The sequence below is a fragment of the Periplaneta americana genome, chromosome 5, assembly GCF_040183065.1.
Source record: "Periplaneta americana isolate PAMFEO1 chromosome 5, P.americana_PAMFEO1_priV1, whole genome shotgun sequence".
NCBI classification, from domain to species: domain Eukaryota; kingdom Metazoa; phylum Arthropoda; class Insecta; order Blattodea; family Blattidae; genus Periplaneta; species Periplaneta americana.
In genome coordinates, this window is record NC_091121.1 from 79508937 (window position 1) to 79518419 (window position 9483).

Consider the following 9483-nt stretch of genomic DNA (forward strand, 5'->3'; position numbering starts at 1 on the left):
CAGGTAATCTATGGCGAATCCTCGACCACATCTCGCCAAATACCATCTCGCTATCACCAACCTCATCGACGCTAAATAACCTCGTAGTTGATACAGCGTTGTTAAACAACCAACTAAAAAATAGACAGTCTTGTTGCAGTGTTAATATAAAATTCGTTCCAGTTTTCCTTTTATAATTTTTTTATTTAAACTGTATACAGAGTGTCCCATTGTCTTCAACACTCAAAAAACTTTTGTACGAACGCATCGAATTAAAAATTGTTTCACACATATGTTGTACAAATAAAAGAGAGAAATAATAGGCCTCCTGATGGGGAGGCAACCTTGTGGGTAAGGTCTTTGGGGGTAGAACGGGTTTCAGATGCTGATACGAGTATATGTAGAACTTGGGGCTCAAGGTCCTGAGAATTATCAGACTACTCGTCCGAAAAAGGGATTTGTCTGAAAATTATCGCATACATGGTGCGCTCTTGTTGCTTAGCTGGCTGACTTACGACTACCGCGAACCTGAGTTCAGATCTCGGCGAAGGTAGTTATATTTATGGTGGATAAAGTCAAGGTTGTGAGGATTTTTCTCGGTGTTCTCTCTCAATTCCCTCGTCATTTCACAGCCCTCTGCACAATTTCCCTTCTCTGTGCTGCGTGACGTCGAATCCACCCTCCGCCACAGTGAATAATCCTCGTAGTTTAACCGAAGATTGGTAGATAGTGGTGGTGAGTTCCAGACGACTCATGAATTTGTACATATAGGCACCGAAGTCTCCATAGGATCTTACTTCTGACGACTTCAACTCTATACCAAGAGTATAGGGAAGACCAGGTAACTTGATACCCTAAGGGTGAAACCTAACCATTTTTCCCCCATTACTACAAATGCTAGTGGATTATGGTGATTTTCTAGTTTGAAGGTTGAATTTTCTTTTGCCAACTTCGTTTCGAATTTCGATACTGACAAATACTATAAATGGTAGTGATTTTGTAACCGGTATGTTGGCAGCTGAGGCAAATATCGACAATATTTGCCGGTACTGGAGTTCCATGAAATTAAAATTGTACTAGATTTCTCAGCCGGTTACTGGAAGATAGTGAAATTCGAACTTATTAATAATTAATTAATATTAGTATTAATATTAATACATAATAGTTATGTTATGTGTTGCGTTGTGGTTATAATTCAAGAATAGTCAGATAAGTACGAATGAATATAATATACTTGGGCGTGATAATGCACGTGGGTAATGGATAGAAATATTATTTCAAATTTTAATGAATTTCTTTCGTGTTTAGATTTTTATTACTATGTCAAAAAAATGAAATAGTGTTGCAGTGACTCCTCCAAGGAAGAAAATGTGTGGCATTCAGAGTACGCTTCAGAAATCTGTAGTTCACGTGTATAATGAGTTGAAGAAAGAAGATAATGAAGAAGGAATTATGCTAACGGAGACAGCAATTACAACCAGAATAGGACAATTATTAGGAGTAAGTATTCTTAAGCATACATTTCAAAGTGGTATTCAGTTTTAGGAGTTTGCACTAATAATTTCATGATTGTGGTCAAACAAAACAAATTTTTAGGTTAGGCCTAATGTTTAATCAAGTCAGTGATTTTCATATTGCCAAACTAAATACATTTAAGATACTGTAATACTGCAGTAGGTGATAGCTTAAATACATTTACAAATTAGACGAACAAGTAATCAAACAGCACGAAAGTAAATTTCCAGTTTTCTCTTTTGGTATTAAATTAACCGTTCAGGTCACAATTTACATGCCACATCGGCCGAAGAAAATACAAGTCATATTGTAATTATTAACTTGATATTGCAGCAAATATTACATTAATGTTGGCCTGTTATGGTGCTTAAAAATAATTCAATTTTATATAATAACTATATAACATACTCTATAAAGCATAGGAACGTTGACTCTGGCTGAATAATTTATTCATGACTGGTCTAAGTAATATTAAATATGGTGTTTCTTCAGAAAAGCTACCCCACCCAAAGTACTTGTTAAGATATAACACTCGAGAGGACGAGGACGCACTACTGGGAAACTAACCATTTCTCTTCGTCCTGGACCTCTCGCATGTTATATTGGTAATTAGTAACAAGTTTGAGGGAGGGACTACAACAATGCATTAGAATATACAGGTAAGTGTCAAAGGATTTTTGTGCTGAAAGTATTTGTGGCTGTGCACTAAAACCACGTGTTCATCACTATGTAAATATCACAGAAATCAATTAAACAAAATAAAATTATGCCTTCTTTGGTGTAGCTTTTCTGGAGAATTACCTAAATATTAGCCTACTTAAACCTATCGTAGACCCAACCTAACATGTTGATCATTTTCTATTCATATAGCTGTAAATGTTGGTATTATGCATGAATTTTATGATATAACAATTTTTAGAAGTATTATGTTATTGTTTGTTATTACAGCTTGGCTTAACTACAGCCACGAAAGTGATAAATTCACACAAGGGGACCCCACTCGTGACACCAGGAAAACATAGACTACGTAAACATCCAGTGACTGATGCTGATGATTTTACGAAAGATGCAATTGCGAGATTTATTTATGACAAGTTACATAAAGGTAGGGAAGTTACAGGAATTATTGTGTTGATTTATGCAATGTAATTCTGATATTAGTCATAGGCCTATGTATAAAAATATGGCATAATTTTCATTTACTGTTACAGGGGAAGTACTAACAGCAGCAAAAGTTCTGGAACATATGAATGATGATTATGAAACATATTTATTTAGAGTATCCTTATCATCGGTGAAAAAAAATTTTGAAAGAGATGAAATTTCTATGGAGCAAAGGGGATCCTTATACACATGTATGAGAAAGTGATGTTATTCGTTTTTAAGAGAATATATAAGAAATGTGGAGCGTGAGAACCCTAAACCCGTAGTATTCTTGGATGAGACTTGGATTTTTATGAATGGTAAATTTCAATGTATTGTGAGACATTGAGTGATTGAATTTTTTACTAACAAATAGATTAACACTTATGTGGAATATGAAATTGCAATTAATATAGGCTACTAGTAATGAATTCAGGTGGGAACAACATGTTTTGCAATTAATAGTTTCATATTATAACTAGAGGTTAGTTATAAAATTCTTGAACGGTTTTCCTGTCTTTAAAATTTTTGTGTCTCTTAGAGTGTCAATGTGAATTGCTTTTCTCTCTCTGTTTTTTTAAGTATGATCACCCACTTATTCATGAAATAAACCAGGTGAAGTTTCCAGTGACATGAATGGTGTTATTCATAGACCAACAAATGAGGGTGGAAGATTAGATGCCGGAATGAAAGGTGGATTTATACTCGGTAAGTTATATTTATTTATATTTTACATAAATTTGGCAAGAGTAATTTTTTAAATCAGGGTACAAAAATATAAAAATTGGTGACTAAATAAAAACGTGGGAAAGCCTTTCACCAATGAGGATCTCATGTCATGTCATGTTATGTTATGTTATGTTTTATTTTCTTTATTTAAATGCTGTGAATTCATGTGACGTAATTATATGCCCAGGTATAATTTTTATTGCAGGTGCTGATTTAATTTTTTCATGCAATTGAAAGAAAAGTCAGGACTACCATAGTGCTATGAATAGCCCTGTAGTTGAGAAGTGGGTGCAAACACAGTTGTTGACCTGAGAAATTAGGGCAATGCGTTATTGTCATGGATAGTGCTGCATATCATAGCAGACTTGTGAAAAATCAGCCAACAACAAAATGGAGGAAAGAACAGCTACTGGTGATTGCAACTGAATATAATAGATTTGTTGTACTAAATGATAAGAGTTGTACTAAATGATAAGAGTTGATGGTGTGAAATCACCTTTTGATAATACATTGCAATATTAATTTCCATACTTTACAGTCATTATTATTATTATTATTATTATTATTATTATTATTATTATTATTATTATTATTATTATTATCTTTACTACTACTACTACTACTTATAGATGCTACTTTTTTCTTTCAGGTGAAATTGAATCTACATAAGAATCCTAAAACAACAGAGCCTTGCCAATTACTGTTCTGAAGCAGCCTTGTCTTATGTGTTGTGTCTATATACAATTAATTCTTTCAGTTTTTTTTCCCCTTTAATGTAATGAAGTTGTTGGTTGATTGATACCAAGTGTTCAGCAGTTGATGTCATTTGTTATCTTGCACTCCAATATTTAACCAGATGATTGAAAGCTGTGTAAAGTTAAACAGTCAAGACAATGATCCATATCTTCATTGAGATTTCAGAAATGGCATGGGGAGATTCTGAAATATCAGTTCTTTGTAAATATTTGAGACAATCATGGCCTGTGATAATATGAGTACTGCCACTGTAAATTTTCATAGAAGTTCAGTTATTAAATTAGGTGTATTATTTTTACTATGTATTGTACTATATTTTTGTTTCGCTTAATTGATGAATTATATATGCTGTAAATTGAATAGTAGACTGTAGGTCTATAGCTTAACTGATGAATTGTATGTGCTGTAAATTAAATAGTAGGCTGTATACCACAAGTGATGAATTGTTTATGCTTGTAATGTGAAGTAATTTACATGATATTTATTATCAGTTTCTGTATATTTCAACTGATTGAATTGTTTATACTTTTAAATTGAATTAACTTGCTTGCTATGTATTATATTTTATAGCTTAACTGATGAATAATTGTTTAGGTTTGTCAATTTAATAATATGAGTGCCATGTACTTCATATTTTTAGTGGAGCCACCAATGTAGCTTAGTTGGTAGACTCGTTGGCTGCAAATTCAGAGCTGCACTCGAGGGTAGTTTGGATCCCCCATTTGGTCTGATTAGTTGGTTTCTTCTGAGGATTTTCCTCCATCGTGGAGCAGACGCCGGATGGCCTATTGCAATTTTTTCATTTGCTTTAGAATCATTCCGATTTTTGTTACCACATTGTCATGTTCTGATCTTGTTATTCTTTTAACAGTGTGGTAAGATGCAGGTATAGATAACCTTACAGTAATTTTGCTACCTTTCAGCTACCTCATTACCTCCCACTCCATAAAGTTCATGGATCCACGGAAGTACCAGTCGTCGATGTAATTCGACCATTTTGCTTAAAATATTAAAATACTGTAAAATATTGAGATTTCATGCTGTTACGTCCATTACTGCAGCAAGAACATCTGATTTTGAATCTGATAGTATGACAGCCTTCTCAGATTTATGAAGTCGATACTGGAGATTTTGTAAGCTTAAAAGTGTATCTAAATTTTCACTATCAAAATTAGTCAGTGTTTGAAGTTAGTTAGTGGCGTTTAAAAAGGGTGCGTCAGCTACTATGGCTATTTGCGCCCTTATCTAAAATCTTTCACTAAACACAAACACAATACAATAACCAGAATGTTTAAAAAGCTAAAAAGCGTTGTCACGGTTAAAATGGGGCAAACAAGTGTTTGAATATAATTCCCTGTAAAAGGGAATATACTGGTATTGTACTACAACACCACTACATCTATGGCTTGGTAAACAGGATCCATCTATAAAAAATACTGTATGTAGTCACTCACTGACCAGATCATTTATCGTTTCTAATGATTTTTAAAATGTCTGGAGAAGTATCACATTTCTTAACATCATCTGTTAAAGTTAACTTATATACTATTCATTTTGAAATAACTTGGGATTGTGTTTTATTAGTAAAGTTTCCCTTAATTGAGCAAGTTTGAGTTCTCCAAGTAGAGTCAAAAAGTCTGTTGGGATTTTGGCTCAGTTTATTAATATTTGTGGACTGTGATTTTTTGTTCTAGACAACCATATTATCTGCAAATGATGAGATTATCATAAGATCTATTTCTTTAGTTAGACCATCGACATTAATATTGGAAAATGTATTCCTGAAAACAACAATGTGGGAAGCCCAGATGAATCTGTCTCTATTTACATATTTGTGACAATGAATCAAATAATCAAGTCACTGACCCAGTGTAACACTTTATCATGGACACCCTAAGTTTGCAATTTCTTAAGTGATTTATATCTACAGAGCCATATGATCCTTGAAAATAAATTAAAATTGTTAAGTTGTTTTGTTTTCTGTTTAAAATATCTTTAATATCTTGACTAAAATTTAAAATCTGTCCATTTGTTGAATGCAATTCTCTAAAGTCAACCCAATAAAATGAAAGTTAGTTACTAGATTCCAGGAACCAATTCAATCTATGAAATCATCTCTTCCATAATTTTGGCTATCATACTAGTAAGTGGTATCTGTCGATAACTCGAAAAGATATTAGTTGAATAATTGCTTTTCAAAATTGATGTTATGATAGATTTTCTCCAGACAGATATTGTATTTTAGATGAGATTACAAGATAAAAGTAGTGAGTTTGCTTGTTTGCCAACATGTTTAAGAAAATCAGCATGTGTATTGTCTGGACTTGGAGTTGTTTTGGGTCTTATGTTATTAAATTAATAGTAATATTCAGTTCTTGATTAAATATTGTTATATAAAGTAGATAGTAGATTTAATATTTCTTTCAGTTTTTCCTTAATAGTCTGACGTACACAGATAAAACTAACAACCACACCACCAACTAATCTAATAGAAATTAAAATATAATTAAATGTAGAAAAAGTAATTAAAATTATAAATACACGTAATAAACCATAACCCCCTAATTTCAACAATATACTATTTTATTCCCTTTTACAGCTTGTAGATAATTATTAATTATAGTTATTACTTATTAGCATAATATTTATTGAACTTATTGGCTATTTCACTTCGTTTGAAAGATGTTATTGTGTACAAAAAGCATTTTTTGATGATCGTTTCATGCTGTATGTTGTGTATAAATCTATGATTTCTGGCCATCTGTTCTGTGTAATCCATCTTTTGCATAGAATTAATAAAATATTCTTTTGGTAGTAATTATTTTATTAATTGAGTATTTAATTTTCACCAGCTCACATTTCTTGAATCATTTGCTTTTTCTTATTTAAATTTAGGACATAAGAGCCAAAAAGAGACTTCACAGTTATGTATCATACATTTTTTCAATGACAGACGTGGAGTTGCAGAAATAATAAGTGTAAGTGTAGCATTATTAAGCAATTTACAAACAAATGAAATCTTTAAAAAGGTATCTAGAAGTGAAATTACTTATGGCTTTTAAGGACCAAAATTATTTTTGTAAGTTGATTTATTATTATTTCAGTTTTAGCCTAGTTGTATTATCCATTTCCTTACTAATTTCAAAAGATAATCAGAAGTTCATTCGAATTCCAACCAAAAGTCAATTGGTTATTAATTTATCTACCTTTAGGAAGTACAGTATATGTACGCTGGAATCTTTGAAGTGAAGTGACAATAATTTAATTGGTTTTGGAACAGATTTGATTCTTGAATATTATATACTATACTTTGTTGTATATTTACGTCTAGTAACCTATTAATGCTAATACTAATAATAATGTAAAGGAATAAAAGAATAGAACATAGCAATACATTTCTCATTATTATTGAAACTATTTAGAATAACCTTCCAACATTAAGGTAAAGTACGGTGAGTAAAGAAGTCATTCAGTACATAGGATCGTGATTTTACTACATGTGGTGATATCTGGTAACAGTTGGCAACACTGACAAGGCGGAAATATTTGCTGTTTGGGAACTGAACTTACGTGATCCTCACTATAGCAGAGCCGGCACGCAACTCATTCCACCACAGGTGCACGAAAAGCTTTAGTTCGCAGCGCACAGGGATGCTTCATGTCTATACCTCTGTCTATACATAAGCAGCTCAGAAGATAGGTAGGTAATGGGGTGAGTAGGGGTGCAGAGAGGTTTGAGGTTAAGAGAGTAGGGACTGGAATAATTAGATGATTTAAGGTTAGCAGCATTTCTTTGAGCACAACAATGTGTCGAGTAATTAGTGCCATTTCGTTGAATGAACATCAAGCTTTTGCCATAGACGCACTTTTTAAGAACAATGACTCGGCTGCATAGAAACATCTTTTTAGGCGTCACTTACATATAGGAAGAAATGGGAACGTTCTAACTTGTCAGACCATCCTGAATTGGGTTTTGCATTTAGGAGAAATGCAACAGCAGCTCTTGCCTGCCGATCCGGAGTTGCGTTCGGGCGCGGGTTCGATTCCCGCTTGGGCTGATTACCTGGTTGGGTTTTTTTTCGAGGTTTTCCCCAACCGTAAGGAAAATGTCAGGTAATCTATGGCGAATCCTCGGTCTCATCTCGCCAAATACCATCTCGCTATCACCAATCTTATCGACGCTAAATAACCTCGTAGTTGATACAGCGTCGTTAAATAACCAATTTAAAAAAACAGCAGCCGACAACAAGCTTCCTGGTCGTCGTAGAACCGTGATCCAGGAAATATGGAGAGAGCGAGAAGGCGTTCAGCAGAATCCTCGCCGATCTGTTCTTCAGCTTTCACAAGTCTTGGATATGTCGGATAGAAGTGTTTGGCGCTTCTGACATTATGATTTAAACTTACATCCTTTTTAAGTTACAAATTGTGCAAAAAATTACGTTCCCATGATTATCATACATGCATGCAGTATTCCGAAATTATCGCTTTGCGACAAATTGGCCTGCTCGGTCACAGATCTATCAGTCCTATGAAGCTAACTTAAGGGAAAAGCGTATCAAGAACGACCTCACATGATCCATGATTTGAAGGACAAAATTCGAACGGGAATTTAAGAAACCCTACGTACTGCAGAGAGTGATGGACAATGTCGTGTGTCGTGCAGAGATTTGTGTCGGGTGTAGTGGAACTTAGCTGAGTTAAGTTGTTCTCAAGAAGAGAATGTAAAACTGAATGGTATGCTTTAATGTATATTTTCAATTCGGTGTTCAATATTATTTTTCCTATTAAAGTATTGTTTTCAGGAATCATAAATTGTTTGTTTCTGCCAGACCTGTAGAGGTAAATAATAGTAGTAGTGGTAGTGGTGGTGGTAGTGGTGGTAGTAGTGGTGGTAGTAGCAGTAGCAGCAGCAGCAGCAGTAGTTTATTTTAACTGGGAGAGTTAAGGCCATTCGACAAGGTAGGTAGGTAAATGAGAAGGCAGATGAGATGAATAGATACATAGGTATGCAGATAGGTGGTATTTGAATAAAATGTAGCTAAAGATACAGGAATAGGTGTACAGTGAGATGCACAAAACTAACTGCCGCTCTCGCTCGCTGTGTTCGTTGCATTTGTCTTTCGAGTCTCGCTCATCATTCTTGAAATAGCATTTGGTCGGCAAGGAAAGATTTCGTAACTTTAAATAACATACATATTTTAAATAAATAACATTATAAATGTTTAAATGAGACAAAAAGACAAAACAGAATAGTATCTTAGTTATCAAAGTGTTCTGGTTCTATTATATGATATTACCTATGGTTATATAAATAGAAAAAAAATTCTCAAATAAATTTGTATTCCTAAGAAACATAAAAAA

At 33.6% G+C, this 9483-nt stretch overlaps 1 long non-coding RNA gene across 1 annotated transcript; it reads left to right on the plus strand.

The window, feature by feature from the left end:
- The first annotated feature begins 1216 nt into the window (after positions 1-1216).
- On the plus strand, positions 1217-7704 carry LOC138699863 (uncharacterized). The gene is made up of 6 exons (XR_011332097.1): positions 1217-1479; positions 2443-2599; positions 2706-2957; positions 3220-3345; positions 3572-3778; positions 4016-7704. It is a non-coding gene; the product is annotated as an uncharacterized lncRNA (long non-coding RNA).
- The last annotated feature ends 1779 nt before the right edge of the window (positions 7705-9483 follow it).